The sequence below is a fragment of the Trichomycterus rosablanca genome, chromosome 12 (assembly GCF_030014385.1).
Source record: "Trichomycterus rosablanca isolate fTriRos1 chromosome 12, fTriRos1.hap1, whole genome shotgun sequence".
Lineage (NCBI taxonomy): Eukaryota > Metazoa > Chordata > Actinopteri > Siluriformes > Trichomycteridae > Trichomycterus > Trichomycterus rosablanca.
In genome coordinates, this window is record NC_085999.1 from 4,007,501 (window position 1) to 4,026,087 (window position 18,587).

The following is an 18,587-nucleotide window of genomic DNA, read 5'->3' on the forward strand; positions in this document are numbered from 1 at the left end:
GTGGTCACCGCACCAGCTACTCAATCCGCCAATGTACCAACTTATAATCATAGACCAATGCTTCCTCCTGGACCCTAAATAAAAGGCGGTGTGTGTGTTTGTGTGTGTGGGGGGTCTTTGCAAGGTAACCACACTGGCTTGCCTATCTTACTGATTGAGGAATAACACTGTGCTGCACTGATGTTTAGGCTTCCTTTAAATAACCCAGAGACCCGGGGTGACGAATTAGCAATGTTGATTTATACAGTTTCAGGGATCTGTACGCTCCAGAGCAGCACACACGACCCGAGTCAGTACAGTGTTAGTGTTTATACAGTGCTCAGACTCGCCCGTTTCCCCAAAACAACCAAAAACATCAGTTAAATAAATAAATAGGGGTCCTCTGGTGGTCCTTTTTATTAACAGAAGAGGTAGACGTGGCTGATGAGCTGCAGTAATTGTATATACACACTAGGTTTATCTGTATGGTAGGTGTAGCTCCTAAAATGAATGAGTTTGAAGTTTATAAAGGAGCCGGTGTGGTTATTCCACTATTTATCAAAGAGATGAGTTTCAGGGAAGCCGTTAGTCGTAGTCAAATAAGCACGCGTCGTCTTTCCCAGCATTCCTCACTGCACCCCATTTCTTTTGTGTATTTTATTATTGTGTATTTTATCATTTTGCTAAATTAATATTAGTATATAGTGAGGAAGGATAGCCACAGCGTCCCGTCAGGAGCGAGGCGGAGCGCACTGGTTCTGATCAAATATACAGATGTGTTTATGGTGCTGAACCGAGTTAGCGGAGTGTCCTGTATATTCGTCTCCGGGAGTGAACGCTCTCTCCCACTGTCCTGCCTAATGGCCTGATTCCAAATAGATGGAGTTTTTCTCCTGATTACCATGTTTCTCATACTGAGCTTTTACAGGAGCTGTGTGTAGATCATAATACACGGTGCATTCTTCTTTCTGCTCTGCTTTGTTTCCTCTTTAGTTTTTTTCTTTTGTTCTTCTTCCCTTCCTTCCTTCTCTCGTGTCTTCCTTCCTTCCTTCTTTCTTTCTTTCTTCCTTCCTTCCTTCTTTAATTATTTCCTTCTCTCTTGTCTCTCTACCTTCTTTCCTTTCTTCCTTCCTGTTTCTTTCTTCCTTCCTGTTTCTTTCTTTCTTTCTTTCTTTCTTTCTTTCTTTCTTTCTTTCTTTCTTTCTTTCTTTCTTTCTTTCTTTCTTTCTTTCTTTCTCTCTCTCTCTCTCTCTCTCTCTCTCTCTCTCTCTCTCTCTCTCTCTCTCTCTCTCTCTTGTCTTCCTTCCTTCTTTCCTTCCTCCTTTTCCTTCCTTCCTTCTCTCTTTCTTCCTTCTCTCTTTCTTTCCTCCCTTCTCTCCTTTCTTTCTTTCTTTCTTTCTTTCTTTCTTTCTTTCTTTCTTTCTTTCTTTCTTTCTTTCTTTCTTTCTTTCTTTCTTTCTTTCTTTCTTTCTTTCTTTCTTTCTTTCTTTCTCTCTCTCTCTCTCTCTCTCTCTCTCTCTCTCTCTCTCTCTCTCGTCTCTCTCTCTCTCTCTCTCTCTCTCTCTCTCTCTCTCTCTCTCTCTCTCTTGTCTTCCTTCCTTCTTTCCTTCCTCCTTTTCCTTCCTTCCTTCTCTCTTTCTTCCTTCTCTCTTTCTTTCCTCCCTTCTCTCCTTTCTTTCTTTCTTTCTTTCTTTCTTTCTTTCTTTCTTTCTTTCTTTCTTTCTTTCTTTCTTTCTTTCTTTCTTTCTTTCTTTCTTTCTTTCTTTCTTTCTTTCTTTCTCTCCCTTCCTTCTTTCTCTCTTCCCTTCCTCGCTTTCTTCCTTCTCTCATTTTCCTTCCTCTCTTCTCTCCTTCCTTCCTTTCTTTCTAACACTGCATTTCACTTTTACGTGACGACTCACTCTTTTTTATTCACCAAAATCAGTCTGATTTTGGTGAATGCCAGGTGATCGTTACCTGTCTGACCGCGTGGTGCCAACTGTAATGTTTGGTGGAGGAGGATTGATTCTGTGGGGTTTTTCTTTTTTCCAAAGTTTGGCCTCAGCCCCTTTTGTTCCAGTCTGGGGAAATCTTAAAGCTTCAGCACACCAAGACATTTTGGACATTTACAGTCCTAGGGGACCGACAAACATGAGAGCACCAGACTGCCCAGACCCTGGACCCCCAGGTTCAAAAGACTGAATAAATCAAAATGTTTTCAATCTAGACTTGAACATTGAGACTGTGGCTGAATCCCGAACAGAGGCAGGGAGATTATTCCAGAATTATGAGGCTGGCAGTCTGATGACCAGTCTGCTTTTGGTGAATGTCAGGTGACCATTACTTGCTTGACTGCGAAGAGTTGGCCTCAACCTCGTACTTCCAGTCAGGGGAAATCTTAAAGCTTCAGCTTCTGTTCCGCATGACTGTGTCCCAGTGCACAAAGCAAGATCTATAAAGGCATTTACATTTTCAGCATTTAGCAGACGCCTTTATCCAAAGCGACTTACAATTGAGACAGCATACACAACAAGCAGTCGAGGGTTTCCTGGTGAGCTGGCAGATGCTGGGTTTGAACCGTCAACCTTCTGGCCATACAGGCAGGGTTGGGTGAGTTTGGTGTGGAGGAACTTGACTGGCCTGCACAGGTCAAGTTCCTTGCAAGTCAGGCCCTCTAGTCCCCATAGTCAAGCAGTGTTAACAGTGCTAACTGTTGAGTCTTTCGAGGTTTTAGGTGGCATTTCGAGTTCTCGGTGAAACAAACGAGTTCGAAAATAATTAGATTTCATATATTAAAAATTAAAGTAAGAGACGATGAAAATTTAAGTTTAAAACTCTAGTGTGGAGGAGCTCCAGAAAAACACGTCTACTCCATGTGCTGCTCTCTAGCGCCCCCCGTCTACCAGTGTTTGACCTCACAAATGCTGGATGAATGGGCAAAAATCCCAAATGAAAATCTTGTAGAAAGACTTCAACAAGAGTGGTAGCTGTTATAGCTGCACAGGGAGGGAGGAGACCATCTCCATTATAATGCGTATAGATTTAAATTTGGATGTAATAAAAGCTCCTGTCTAATGTGTGCGAGTCCCTATTTTGTCTAAGCAAGGTTGTTCCTGCAGAATCAGATCATCTAAGCTCATCACTGATGCGTCTGGTCCTTCACACTCGACCGAAGCCTCTCCTGAAGCTCCGGCTGCCCCCCGTCTTTCAGCTTTATCTGGGGTGTTGGGACTTATCTGTCCTCCGCTATCCCTTCCTCACTTAACAATCTCAGGAAACACCCTCTCCTGTGGTGACAGGAATGTGAAGCGGGCAGCATAACACCAACATCGGGGTGTGTTTTCACCCCACACGGGACTGCCGGCGTTCCGGAACGCCACCCAAAACATTCTCACAGAGAGGGGCTCCCACGCCGTGCGACCTGATTCACCCCCCGTGTCTTCCTCTTCCTCTCTCTGGGTGTTTGTTTTGAGACCCTCGGTCTCTTCTTTTGTTCCCCCGGCTCCTCTTCTTTTGTTTGATATTCAGCCCACAATAGACGCTTGTTTAGTGCCGTTATTAGGCCGAGCTTTCTCCACACCTGTGACGGTCCATTTTTCTTTTTCCCTTCCCGTTCTTTCATCTAGCTTCTCATCTAGCGTGTGGATGTTGTCGAGGACCCTCGCCAGCTCAGTCCTCTGTTATTATTGCATTTAGTGAGCTGGGGTTTTTTCTCATAACATCTTCACCACATCAGAGATGCAGATACGAAGATAATTGGTTATGCGCTCGGATATGGAGGAGCTATCGAATCCAAACGGTGGAATTATGCGTGTTCAGGTTGGCCGTTTTCGCTCGCTTTATTGTGGCCGGCACGGCAGACGGCATGAGTGATAAATTAGGGGTATAAATTTAAATATACCATTATAGAGGATTCCGGCTGTACCACAGTTACATTTCATCAGCTCCACTTACCATATAGAAGCACTTTGTAGTTCTACAATTACTGACTGTAGTCCAATCCATGCTGTTCTTTAATGGTCTGGACCACCACGGTGGTGGATCATTCTCGGCACTGCAGTGATACTGACATGGTGGTGGTGTGTTAGTGTGTGTTGTGCTGGTATGAGTGACAGTGAGGAGTAAACACCTCCCTGTCACTGCTGGACTGAGAATAGTCCACCAACCAAAAATATCCAGCCAACAGCGCCCCGTGAGCAGCGTCCTGTGACCACTGATGAAGGTCTAGAAGATGACCGACTCAAACAGCAGCAATAGATGAGCGATCGTCTCTGACTTTACATCTACAAGGTGGACCGACTAGGTAGGAGTGTCTAATAGAGTGGACAGTGAGTGGACACGGTATTTAAAAACTCCAGCAGCGCTGCTGTGTCTGATCCACTCATACCAGCACAACAACAGAGGTCTGTGTCTGCATGGGTTTCCTCTGGGTGCTCCAGTTCCCTTTTGCAAGTCCGATTGGGGCTACTACAAATTGCCCCGTGTGTGTGTGTGTGTGTGTGTGTGTGTGTGCTGTACAGTTCTCTGTCACTGCACATTTCCAGCTCTCAGTAAAACCGAACAAGTTCTCGACACTTTAAATAATACACTCCAGATGTTCTGACTTCACCACCGACCTCAGATGTTAGACGGGAAAGTCCAGCTGATTGTTTTAGTCATTTAAAAGATCATAACGTCCCTGCACAAACAGCACAAGGCCTCACAGTCGGTGTCGAATATCCTGAAGCTTCTGACGTACATAAAGGCCTCACCAGTCACCAGACGTGAGCGAGTAAAGTCTGGCAGTACACTAAGTTAATTTAGGGTTCATATCGTTCATGAAAACATGAACGGAGCAGCTACTGACGGTGCTGTCGCTTAGCCAAGACTAAGTAGGTGTTAGCTAGATAACAAATTGGTTTCTCGATGGTTCCTGTGAGACTCAGGATGTGAATTTGAATTTGGACGGGGATTTTCTTAACTTATTACTCAGATGCTGGATCATATGTACTGTGTGTTTGTAGTGTTAGTATGTTCTTACACATACTTACTTCAACGGTCAGGACCACCACAGAGCAGGTATTATTTAGGTGGTGGATCATTCTCAGCACTGCAGTGACACTGACATAGTGGTGGTGTGTTAGTGTGTGTTGTGCTGGTATGAGTGGATCAGACACAGCAGCGCTGCTGGAGTTTTTAAATACCGTGTCCACTCACTGTCCACACTATTAGACACTCCTACCTAGTTGGTCCACCTTGTAGATGTAAAGTCAGAGACGATCGCTCATCTATTGCTGCTGTTGGAGTCGCTCATCTTCTAGACCTTCATCAGTGGTCACAGGACGCTGCCCACGGGGCGCTGTTGGATGGATATTTTCGGTTGGTGGACTATTCTCTGTCTAGCAGTGACAGTGAGGTGTTTAAATACCATACCAGCACAACACACACTAACACACCACCACCATGTCAGTGTCACTGCAGTGCTGAGAATGATCCACCACCTAAATAATACCTGCTCTGTGGTGGTCCTGTGGGGGTCCTGACCATTGAAGAACAGGGTGAAAGGGGGCTAACAAAGCATGCAGAGAAACAGATGGACTACAGTCAGTAATTGTAGAACTACAAAGTGCTTCTATATGGTAAGTGGAGCTGATAACATGAACAGTGAGTGTAGAAACAAGGTGGTGGTTTTAATGTTAAGGCTGATCGGTGTATATTTTTATATATATACGGCTTGAACCAACGACCTTCTGATTACTAGTCCAGTACCTTAATTGCCTAATTACCTAATTTTAGATTAGACTCTTATAGTCTTTGTTTTTAAATGGACTGACTTCATTTCTGAAAGCGAGAGGTCAGGCTCTAGAGTTCTGGTCAGTACTAATTGGCTTGGCTCACTGACGGATGAACCAGTAGAACCTCGACTGTCTGCCCTTTTAGATTTTTTTGATGATGGGTTAATACTTGATGATTTGCGGATACCAGCTGATATACAAGCCAACATGTGAATAAGGGGAGTACCGCCAACACCCTTCTTCTCCCAACCCACACCCCTCCATCCCTCCTTTTATTTTTGCATTTATGTTTAAACAGCTCAGTTTTTCGCTATACTGTCACAAATTCTTCAGTTCTCCAGTCTGTCCTTGTTTACAGCTTTAAAACAACAGTTTTTTTTTACATTACAGAGTTCTGACGCCTTATTTCTTTTTTTATTTCTATTTCTGTTCAAAATGCAACGTCAAACAGCTTAAATTATAGCCGTACCGCATCTAATCTAACTGCCTTCACTCTTCCAGTTAACACCAATTCAACCTCCTGTCTCTCAGCCCAATGGGGGTAATTAAACCGGCACATTTCACTGATTAAGGCTCCTGTAAAGAGAGGAAAGTGTGTCGGTGGGAGAACGAACCCTTCTCACAATGTTAGTGTGTGATAGAAGAACAGTAAGTAAAGGAACTGGAGTAAAATTACTTTCTGGACGCTCTGTTGCCCCTCTAATGTTTTAAATCCAGTCTGCTTGTAATAAATGTTGCATAATTCTCCTGCACTGGACCTCAATAGACCAAAGCTTAGCATGTAGACACTCATGGACAATTTTGTATCTCCAGTTCACCTCACTTGCACGTCTTTGGACTGTGGGAGGAAACCGGAGCACCCGGAAGAAACCCACACAGACACGGGGAGAACATGCAAACTCCTCACCTGGGGATCAAACCCAGGACCTCCTTGCTGTGAGGCAACAGTGCTACCCACTTATCCACCGTGCCGCCCTGCAGATTCCTTGACTTGTGCTTGCATTTACAGCTAACAGATGCTCATATGCAGACCAGTACAGGGAATTAATAATCTAGAGACGTTTTAAACAAGGGTTGAATTGTTGAGTTTTTCGGTTTGATTCTTCTGCCAAGAAGCCTCTGCTTCAAAATTGGCACTTCAGAGCTTGAAAATGAGAAAAGTAATTTTTTTTACACACACAGCATCAGAATCTTATGACCACTATGACTAAGAAGATTATTTTTATCTTCTTTATTGGAAATGCCATCAGGTCCCTTGTTGTAAGAGATCTGAGATGACTTGGGTTGTGCAGAGGCGCTTGGGTTCATCTGGTCAGTTTGGAATGTTTTTATGTTCGTGCTAAATGAGTCATAGGATTTATTTCTTATTTTTTAATGTTTTTTGTGGGTTTAGATGTTTTGTGAATGTTTGTTTTTTCTTCTAGACAGACAGATAGACAGAGAGACAGATAGACAGACAGATAGACAGACAGACAGACAGACAGACAGACAGACAGACAGAGACAGATAGATAAACAGACATACAGACTAGACAGACAGACACAGACAGACAGACATACAGTGTATCACAAAAGTGAGTACACCCCTCACATTTCTGCAGATATTTAAGTATATCTTTTCATGGGACAACACTGACAAAATGACACTTTGACACAATGAAAAGTAGTCTGTGTGCAGCTTATATAACAGTGTAAATTTATTCTTCCCTCAAAATAACTCAATATACAGCCATTAATGTCTAAACCACCGGCAACAAAAGTGAGTACACCCCTAAGAGACTACACCCCTAAATGTCCAAATTGAGCACTGCTTGTCATTTTCCCTCCAAAATGTCATGTGATTTGTTAGTGTTACTAGGTCTCAGGTGTGCATAGTGAGCAGGTGTGTTCAATTTAGTAGTACAGCTCTCACACTCTCTCATACTGGTCACTGAAAGTTCCAACATGGCACCTCATGGCAAAGAACTCTCTGAGGATCTTAAAAGACGAATTGTTGCGCTACATGAAGATGGCCAAGGCTACAAGAAGATTGCCAACACCCTGAAACTGAGCTGCAGCACAGTGGCCAAGATCATCCAGCGTTTTAAAAGAGCAGGGTCCACTCAGAACAGACCTCGCGTTGGTCGTCCAAAGAAGCTGAGTGCATGTGCTCAGCGTCACATCCAACTGCTGTCTTTGAACGATAGGCGCAGGAGTGCTGTCAGCATTGCTGCAGAGATTGAAAAGGTGGGGGGTCAGCCTGTCAGTGCTCAGACCATACGCCGCACACTACATCAAATTGGTCTGCATGGCTGTCACCCCAGAAGGAAGACTCTTCTGAAGTCTCTACACAAGAAAGCCCACAAACAGTTTGCTGAAGACATGTCAACAAAGGACATGGATTACTGGAACCATGTCCTATGGTCTGATGAGACCAAGATTAATTTGTTTGGTTCAGATGGTCTCAAGCATGTGTGGCGGCAATCAGGTGAGGAGTACAAAGATAAGTGTGTCATGCCTACAGTCAAGCATGGTGGTGGGAATGCCATGGTCTGGGGCTGCATGAGTGCAGCAGGTGTTGGGGAGTTACATTTCATTGAGGGACACATGAACTCCAATATGTACTGTGAAATACTGAAGCAGAGCATGATCCCCTCCCTCCGGAAACTGGGTCGCAGGGCAGTGTTCCAGCATGATAATGACCCCAAACACACCTCTAAGACGACCACTGCTTTATTGAAGAGGCTGAGGGTAAAGGTGATGGACTGGCCAAGCATGTCTCCAGACCTAAACCCAATAGAACATCTTTGGGGCATCCTCAAGCGGAAGGTGGAGGAGCGCAAAGTCTCGAATATCCGCCAGCTCCGTGATGTCGTCATGGAGGAGTGGAAAAGCATTCCAGTGGCAACCTGTGAAGCTCGGGTAAACTCCATGCCCAGGAGAGTTAAGGCAGTTCTGGGAAATAATGGTGGCCACACAAAATATTGACACTTCAGGAACTTTCACTAAGGGGTGTACTCACTTTTGTTGCCGGTGGTTTAGACATTAATGGCTGTATATTGAGTTATTTTGAGGGAAGAATAAATTTACACTGTTATATAAGCTGCACACAGACTACTTTTCATTGTGTCAAAGTATCATTTTGTCAGTGTTGTCCCATGAAAAGATATACTTAAATATCTGCAGAAATGTGAGGGGTGTACTCACTTTTGTGATACACTGTATATAGACAGATAGATAGACAGATATACAGACAGACAGACAGACAGACATAGATAGATAGATAGACAGACAGACAGACAGACAGACAGAGATAGATAGATAGATAGATAGATAGATAGATATACAGACAGACAGACAGACAGACAGACAGAGAGAGAGAGAGAGAGATAGATAGATAGATAGACAGACTACAGACAGACAGACATATATAGACAGATGGATAGACAGATACAGTAGATAGATAGATAGATAGATAGATAGATAGATAGATAGATAGATAGATAGATAGATGATAGATAGATACAGACAGACAGACAGAGACAGATAGACAGACAGATAGACCACAGACACAGACAGACAGACAGACAGACAGACAGATAGACATCGATAGTGAGGTGAATTGGACTGCCATGACATGCACTTCTCAAACAAATATATGTAAAAATTGGATGGACAACCATCAAACTGTTTTGCATTAGAACAGAAGCATGTGAGAACAGGACTGGGATTTTTCACACTGGTGGTAGTGAGAGATGATAGATGAAGTTAGTCGGTTTCCTTTAGCACTAAGGGGACGATACACACGCTAAAGCCTGTAAACCAGACACGGAAATTACACGCTTCACAGTACCATTAACACGTCACTGCCTGGACTGGTTGGTTCTCTGGCTTTTTTATATTCACAATCTTTCATGGCTTTTTTATGGCAGTGAAATTACCAGTGTCAAAGTCTCCAGAGTTCAGTCTCATAAAGCTCTGTACGTTTGTACGTTTCCGTGCTGTGTGATGAGCGTCGGCGGTTGTACCTGAAGCTTTGGTGTGGGTGGCTGGGAGGCCGTTAACGTAATGACGGGGTTTTAGTCCATATTGTTGTCTAAATCCTGGCACAGAGGAGAACAAGAACCTTTTAAATGGACTTGAAATGAACTTCGCTTGAAACTTTGAGTCATTTTGTGGAGCTGAAAACAGGTTTTACCTTATACAACCTGATGCTTTCCTCACCATAACGTCCATCGTCTTATTATTGTTATTTATTTAGTTGTATTTACATTAAATTTACATTTGGTCATTTGGCAGATGCTTACACCGACGAGGCATAACATTATGACCACTGACAGGTAAAGTGAGTAACACTGATTATCTCTTCATCACGGCACCTGTTAGTGGGGGGGATATATTAGGCAGCAAGTGAACATTTGATCCTCAAAGTTGATGTTAGAAGCAGGAAAAATGGGCGAGCGTGAGGATCTGAGTGAGTTTGACGAGGTCCAAATTGTGATGGCTAGACGACCGGGTCAGAGCATCTCCAAAACTGCAGCTCTTGCACGTTTTCTTTCACATCACGTGGATGGCCGGGTGCGTACGAGTCGCTTAAATGGGGAACACATGGCACCAGGATGCGCTATGGGAAGAAGGCAGGCCGGCGGAGGCAGTGTGATGCTTTGGGCGATGTTCTGCTGGGAAACCTCGGGTCCTGCCATCTATGTGGATGTTACTTTGACATGTAGCACCTACCTAAGCATCGTTGCGGACCATGTCCACCCTTATTCCCTGATGGCTGTGGCCTCTTTCTGCAGGATGATGCACCCTGCCACGAAGCTAAAATGCTTCAGGAACGGTTTGAGGAGCACAACAAGGAGTCTGAGGTGTTGACTTGACCTCCAAATTCCCCAGATCTCAATCCAATCGAGCATCTGCGGGACGTGCTGGACAAACAAGTCCAAGTTAAAGGATCTGCTGCCGACATCTTGGTGCCAGATACCACAGCACACCTTCAGGGGTCTAGTGGAGTCCATGCCTCGATGGGTCAGGGCTGTTTTGTCAGCAAACACGACACAATGTTAGGAAGGTGGTCATAATGTTATGCCTGATCGGTCCTGACCGTACGAGTGCCAAACTGTGCAATAAGACAAACTCTGTAATTAATAATATTAAACTACTATTAAACTGGAAGTCGGGGCGGCACGGTGGATAAGTGAGTAGCACTGTCGCCTCACAGCAAGCAGGTCCTGGGTTCGATTCCCAGGTGGGACGGTCCGGGTCCTTTCTGTGTGGTTTGCATGTTCTCCCCTTGTCTGTGTGTGTTTCCTCCCACAGTCCAAAGACGTGCAAGTGAGGTGAACTGGAGATACAAAATTGTCCATGACTGTGTTTGATATTAAACTTGTGAACTGATGAATCATGGGTAACCAGTAACTACCTGTCGTGTCATAAATGTAACCAAAGTGAAAAACATGACGTTAAAACCCTAATAAATAAATAAATAAATACGACTTCTCTTTGCGGTTTCTTCATCCATCTTCAGCGTTTTGTTCTCCTCCTCGCACCCCGTCTCCCCCCCTCAGCTGCCGGTGCGACGGCGTGTCAGTCACAGACGGCGGGGTCTGAGAAATGATGGTGTTGCAGCTCACTAATGCACTCGCAGCCGCCTCAGACCGAGAGACGGGGGAGAAATTGAGAGGAATTGTGCTAATAGGTCTGAGGAATCGTTCAGATTGTCACTTGGCCTTTGGAGGAGAAATAACCGGGCCGACAGCTCGGCTTCTGCGGCGGGATTTTAAAGATCCGGTGGAAAAATACTGCTCACATCACACGGAGAGTTTGAATCACTTTGGTGGACGTTATCGGAAACAGTGTCGTATTTATACTGGCTGGTTTTAATCAGCACTTCATTTATAAAAGTCTTTCACCTTTTCAATAATGAAGCACTTCATATTCTTTCATTTCCATTTGATTAGTTTTATAAACATGTGTGTTTATTACATTTGTTTTATTTTAATATTTTACTTTAATTGTAAAGGTGTTTAAAAAACCAGAAACTTTTTATTAATTTGCTGCTGTGAGAACCAAGTCCGCAAAAAAAACCCCCATCCATCCATCCATCTATTCATTAATTAATTAACCCATCCACTAGTCCATCAATCCATCCATCCACTAGTCCATCAATCCATCCATCCACTAGTCCATCAATCCATCCATCCACTAATCCAGCCATCCACTTATACATCCATCCATCCATCCTCCGTCCGTCCATCCATCCATCCTCCGTCCGTCCATCCATCCATCCATCTGTCAATCCATCTATTTATCCATCCGTCAATCCATCCATCCATCCATCTATTCATTAATTAACCCATCCACTAGTCCATCCATCCATCCACTTATACATCCATCCATCCATCCTCTTTTTCATCCATCCATCCATCTGTCAATCCATCCATCCCTTCGTTCATCCATCTATTTATCCATCCGTCAATCCAACCATCCATCCTCCGTCCATTCGTCCGTCCATCCATCCATCCGTCAATCCATCCATCCATCTATTCATTAATTAACCCATCCACTAATCCTTCCATCCATCCTCTTTTTCATCCATCCATCTATTTATCCATCCATTCATCCATCATCCGTCCGTCAATCCATGCGTCTGTCCGTCAATCCATGCGTCTGTCCGTCCAACCACCCACCCATCTATCCATCCATCCATCCATCTATTCATTTGTCCATCCATCTACCCATCTAGTCATCTATGTATCTATCCATTAATTCATTCATCCATTTATTCATCCATGCACTAATCCATCCATTTATTCATCCATCCATCTATCCATTTACTCATCCACCCAATCTATCCATCTATTTATTTATCCATCCATCCATTCATGCATCCATCCATCCATCTATTTATTAATTCATTTATTCATTCATTCATTCAGTCATCCATCCATTTATTCTATTATCCATCCATTCAACCATCTATCCATTAACTCATCCATCCACTCGTTCACCCACCCCATCCATCCATCTGTCTGTCTGTCCATCCATCCATTTATTTATTTATTCATTAATTCATTAATTCATCCACTCACTCACCCGCCCAATCCATCCATCCATCCATCCATCCATCCATTAATTCATCCATCCATTAATTCATCCATCCATCCATTCCCTCACCCACCTATCTATCTGGTGGATAAATACTCACCCCTCCTCCCTGTAACTATAAAGATTACTGTTTATTTGAGGATCCAGTGACGGGATCAGCGCTACAAGACCTCACACGCCCAGGCCAGTAGGGACGCGGTTGTGATGTGCAGCGTTATTTGTTGGTGTTGAGCTGCTTCTGCTGTTATTAGTGCTTTTATCCTGTGGGAGGATTTCTGCTGCTGCTAATTGCTCTGGGAGTATTTTCCATATCTCTCATCTCTGGGGTTTAATAGTCAGAGTCTCGTGTAGTTACTGTAACTTCTAATGTGTTTCTTATATTACTGTTTCAGTCTGGTACACAGAGGCGGGAGAGATCTCTCTGTTATAGTGATTAATCAGCTGTCAGGAAAACAAAAACACTCTAGATGAAATTAGAGGTACGTACACTTTTAATGGACAGGGAGGTCATAGAGTTTACAGTGCAACAGATAGAATACAGTCAGTAATTGTATACTTACAATTACAAAGGTTTACCTGTTTTATAGGTGTAGATTATTAAATAATCAATACAGCTACGAATCAGTTTGGTGTACCTAATAAAGTGCTTGGTAAGTGTGCATGTATACCATATAAAAAATAATAAATATGAATAGATGTCACGGATGTTGAGGATGCTGTTATGCTCTGAAATAGTAAACAAATGTTACACCCACTGTAACATCGTCCACCTTCCTCTGCCCCCAAATAAATGCCATATTATTTTATTTTGTAAAGGACACACAAATAAAACAGACCCTGTAAACACATCTGGCTTTATTACTATACACTATATTGCCAAAAGTATTCACTCACCCATCCAAATCATTGAATTCAGGTGTTCAAATCACTTCCATGGCCACGTATGTATAAAACCAAGCACCTAGGCATGCAGACTGCTTCACTGCTTCTACAAACATTAGTGAGAGAACGAGTCGCTCTCAGGAGCTCAGTGAATTCCAGCGTGGTACCGTGATGCCACCTGTGCAACAAGTCCAGTCGTGAAATTTCCTCACTACTAAATATTCCACAGTCGACTGTCAGTGCTATTATAACAAAGTGGAAGCGATTGGGAACGACAGCAACTCGGCCATGAAGTGGTAGCCACGTAAAATGACAGAGCGGGTCAGCGGATGCTGAGGAACATAGTGCGCAGAGGTCACCAACTTTCTGCAGAGTCGATCGCTACAGACCTCCAAACTTCATGTGGCCTTCAGATGAGCTCAAGAACAGTGTGTAGAGCTTCATGGAACGGGTCTCCATGACCGAGCAGCTGCATCCAAGCCTCACATCACCGAGCGCAATGCAAAGCGTCGGATGGACGAGTCTGGGTTTGGCGGTTGCCAGGAGAACGGTACCTGTCTGACTGTATTGTGCCGAGTGTAAAGTTTGGTGGAGGGGGGGATTATGGTGTGGGGTGTTTTTCAGGAGTCGGGCTCGGCCCCTTAGTTCCAGTGAAAGGAACTCTTAATGCTTCAGCGTACCAAGAGATTTTGGACAATTTCATGCTCCCAAATTTGTGGGAACAGTTTGGGGATGGCCCCTTCCTGTTCCAACATGACTGCACACCAGTGCACAAAGCAAGTCCTGACCTCAACCCGATAGAACACCTTTGGGATTAATTAGAGCGGAGACTGTGAGCTAGGCCTTCTCGTCCAACATCAGTGTCTGACCTCACAAATGCGCTTCTGGAAGAATGGTCAAAAATTCCCATAAACACACTCCTAAACCTTGTGGAAAGCCTTCCCAGAAGAGTCGAAGCTGTTATAGTTGCAAAGGGAGTCAGTCACTCAAGTTCATATGAGTGTGAAGGCAGACGAGCGAATACTTTTGGCAATATAGGTAGCTTCATTATTTATGTGAAACCACGTTCACCACTCCGGGCGGCACGGTGGGTAGCACTGTTGCCTCACAGCAAGAAGGTCCTGGGTTCGATCCCCAGGTAGAGATCTCCCTGTGTGGAGTTTGCATGTTCTCCCCGTGTCTGTGTGGGTTTCCTCCGGGAGCTCCGGTTTCCTCCCACAGTCCAAAGACGTGCAAGTGAGGTGAACTGGAGATACAAAACTGTCCATGACTGTGTTTGATATTAAACTTGTGAACTGATGAATCTTGTGTAATGAGTAACTACCGTTCCTGTCATGAATGTAACCAAAGTGTAAAACATGACGGTCTTTGGACTGTGTGAGGAAACCGGAGCTCCCGGAGGAAACCCACGCAGACACGGGGAGAACATGCAAAACTCTACACGGAAAGGACCCGGACTGCTAATATAGAATATAGAAACTATGGAAAATACTCTGCCTCTGATAAAAAGCTATTAGGGCAGTAAACAGTAAACAGCAGATACTAGAGCGTAGGATGTCCATTGTGGTAATTGCGTTTTAATTTGGACAATTTGCCAAACGCAGGCGCTAATGCGAACGCTAATGATTTCTCCCCAAAATTTCAGGTGTTTGCATTATTAGCCCACACAAATCATAGCTGTATGGCGCGCCGAATTTTATGCTAATTATACAGCCGGCGTCCCATTGAAATACATTTTCGACACCCTCGGCCTAAACCTTCTCCTATAATTATCATCAAAGGGCCATAGAAATGAGAGTGAATGGACCTATCTGTTATTGTGTGCATGAACCTAATAGCTGTTTATTGTGAAGTGGGATGCTAAATTTCAGCCCAGGACACACACACACACACACACGTACACACACGGTACGCATTAGCGGGGCAGGTCGTTTGCTTTACTTCTTCGCGCCTGCATTGTCTTCGGCGTTATCTCCGTCTCGGCGGGCGTCGGGTTCTCGTTCGCTCTCGACACGTCGTTCATTAGAAGGGGGTCAACGCAGGTAGATCATCCTGCAAGAGCGAGTAAACCGGCAGACATATGTTCCGTCAGATCGTCTGCCTCCGTCTAGATGAATCCATTCTTTACTCTGATGAGAAATATCACTAAGGCATGGTTTACACAGCCTGGGCTAATTAGTAAATGTGAAAGAATGATCAATTGCAGGCGGGAGACGCTAATTAAAACGAATCGTCATGGTGCTGCTCGTAGGGCCCCGTCGAACGTCTGCTTTTAATTTTTTAAAAAGTTGCCGTGCTGTCTTCACGCCCCATTAATAAGGACGCTGGAGTGGTGCTATCTATATTCATGTCATTGTTAATGCCTCGCCTTGGCTTCTGAGTGGGTGGGTGTCGTGCTACTGTTTATCGTTGTTGGTTTAGCCTCCAGAGTGCAGCTGCCAATCTCTTAACGAGACGGGACTGTGGACACAGTGAAATGAGACGTGGCCGCGCCCACAGTTTTCTAATATCCGTCAACACCAGAAGGGTTTATTTCACAACACACTCGACATCTCATACTTATGTGAACGATTCTTAAAACTCTGCTGTACGGATATGAATATGAAGATGGTGCTGATCCCCGCCTTGATTGAGGAGAGCGAGACCAACACACCTGCACGAGGCGAGTTCATATGCGGATCAGCATTGTGCACGGAGAGCCACACCCTGATCTGCATTATCCCTCGAGTCTTAGCCAGCAAAGGTCGTAGTTGCCTCAGTTATTAGGTCCCTATCCGGCTTTATCCTACCCTATGAACAACAGCCAATCGTTGTTCATGTAGCCGCCAGCCCAGTCGGATGGCAGATCTGAGATTCGATACGATGTGTTCGGGATCTCAGCTCTGGTGTGCTAGTGTGTTTTCGCCCTGATTTTCGCTCGCTGACTGGTCAGCGCTTGATTTGCCGGCTCAGGAGCAACTCAGCGTTCGCTCGGTGATTGAAACTCGGCTCTTAATCGCTATGTGTGAACTACTCAACAACTCGATCCGAGCGGCTCGCCGAGCACTCGGCGACCGAAGAGAGATATCTAGCATGTCAAATATCTCAGTGTGAGTTGCCCGACTGGCAATGAGTGCGGTGTCGAACAGCCAATGAGAACGCAAGATATGGGGTGAGGGGAAACGCAGGGGAGGAGTGTAAAAGGTGGGACAAGGGGCGTAATGTAATATAGTTTATATCAGAATACATCAGCACACACGTTATACAGTATTTCTGACCTGATCGTTCTCTACAAAACACCCACGCTGCATTGCAAACAATATTTATTAACCTCCAACTCACTATAGAACAATCCCTGCTGTTCACGTTGCCAAATCCACTCAGATTCATTTATTTTTTCCTCCTTGATTTACGCTGCACATCAGCGCACAAACTTTGATCGCTCGCTACTTGTTGACGTGCATTTTTGGACGTGGTTTCATCAAACCCCTCGTCACTTCTCACGTTTGTTTTCGTGACAAAACGTAGTTTGGGAGACCAGAGAAGCTCGCCTGCGATTCCAGTTGGTGATAGATGGTGTAGTGTGTGACCCCCTATCACCGATCAGTCGTGTAGTGTGAACTGTACAGTGACCTGATCACTTGGAAAGTCGTGTAGTGTGAACTTGGCATTAGAAGTATGACAGAATACAGTTTAAGCAATTGAGGGTTATGGGCTTTGATCAGGGGGCCAACAGTGGCAACTTCCTGGCACTTGGGCTTGAACAGGCAACCTTCTGATTACTAGTCCAGTACCTTAAACGCTGAGCTACCAGTGCCCTTTGTGTTTTGTTTGTTGACTTTGCACTAGAGTCTTTTTGTATCTGTTTATTATCACTGCACCACAATAGTACTGTACCTCCCTGTATTGGTATAATAACAATACGTTGGATCGACTGTAAACGATAATCGACTCTGTTAGTCTACCCTTAAGCGGCAAGCTAATATCATTGTAATAAAATATAAAACACCTTACCGGGTTTCATATCAACACAAGTCTTACTTTAAATACTTTATTTAAGACAAAACAGCTTAATGAGTGTGGCAGTTGGGTAGAACATTAAGATGAACACTGTGAGCAGAACCAGTTCAGCATTTGGAATGAGATTCCACAGTCAGTGGTGTTTTCGACCTAACTGGGCACCCGAACAGGCAAAATAAACCAATAGTTATCAAGATAAGATAAGATAATCCTTTATTAGTACCACAGTGGGGAAATTCACAGTGTTGCAGCAGCGAAGGGACAGTACAGCACTCAGTACAAAAAATAGACAATAAAAAGTACAGTGTATAACAATAATAATAATAAAAAGTCAAAAACTCTGAAAAAAACTAAATATTTACAAATAATTACAAGCAATAATTGCACATGGGAAAAAAATATTGCACATATTGCACATTGCACATTGTAATAATTACATGCACATTGTTATGAATAATGAATGATTTAGAGTGTGTGCGTGATCTGTCTGGAGCAGTGCTGGTTATACAGTCTAACAGCAGCAGGAAGGAAGGACCTGCGATACCGCTCCTTCACACATTTGGGGTGAAGCAGCCTGTCACTGAAGGAGCTGCCCAGTGCTGCCAGAGTCTCATGCATGGGGTGGGAGTCGTTGTCCAGCATGGATGCCAGCTTGGCTAACATCCTTCTGTCTCCCACCACCTGCACTGGGTCTAAGGGGCTCCCCAGGACAGAGCCAGCCCTCTTAATAAGTTTGTCTAGTCTCTTCCTGTCCGCTGTAGATATGCTGCTGCCCCAACATACCACTCCGTAAAAGATGGCTGATGCCACCACTGTATCAAAAAAAGTCCTCAAGAGTTCCCCCCGCACTCCAAATGACCGCAGTCTCCTTAGTAGGTAGAGTCTGCTC

At 44.3% G+C, this 18,587-nt stretch overlaps 1 protein-coding gene across 2 annotated transcripts in view; it reads left to right on the forward strand.

Annotated features, from left to right (window-relative positions):
• The window catches only part of pard3bb (par-3 family cell polarity regulator beta b), a 416,753-nt gene that overhangs the window by 106,764 nt on the left and 291,402 nt on the right, over positions 1-18,587 (forward strand). The window lies entirely within an intron of this gene.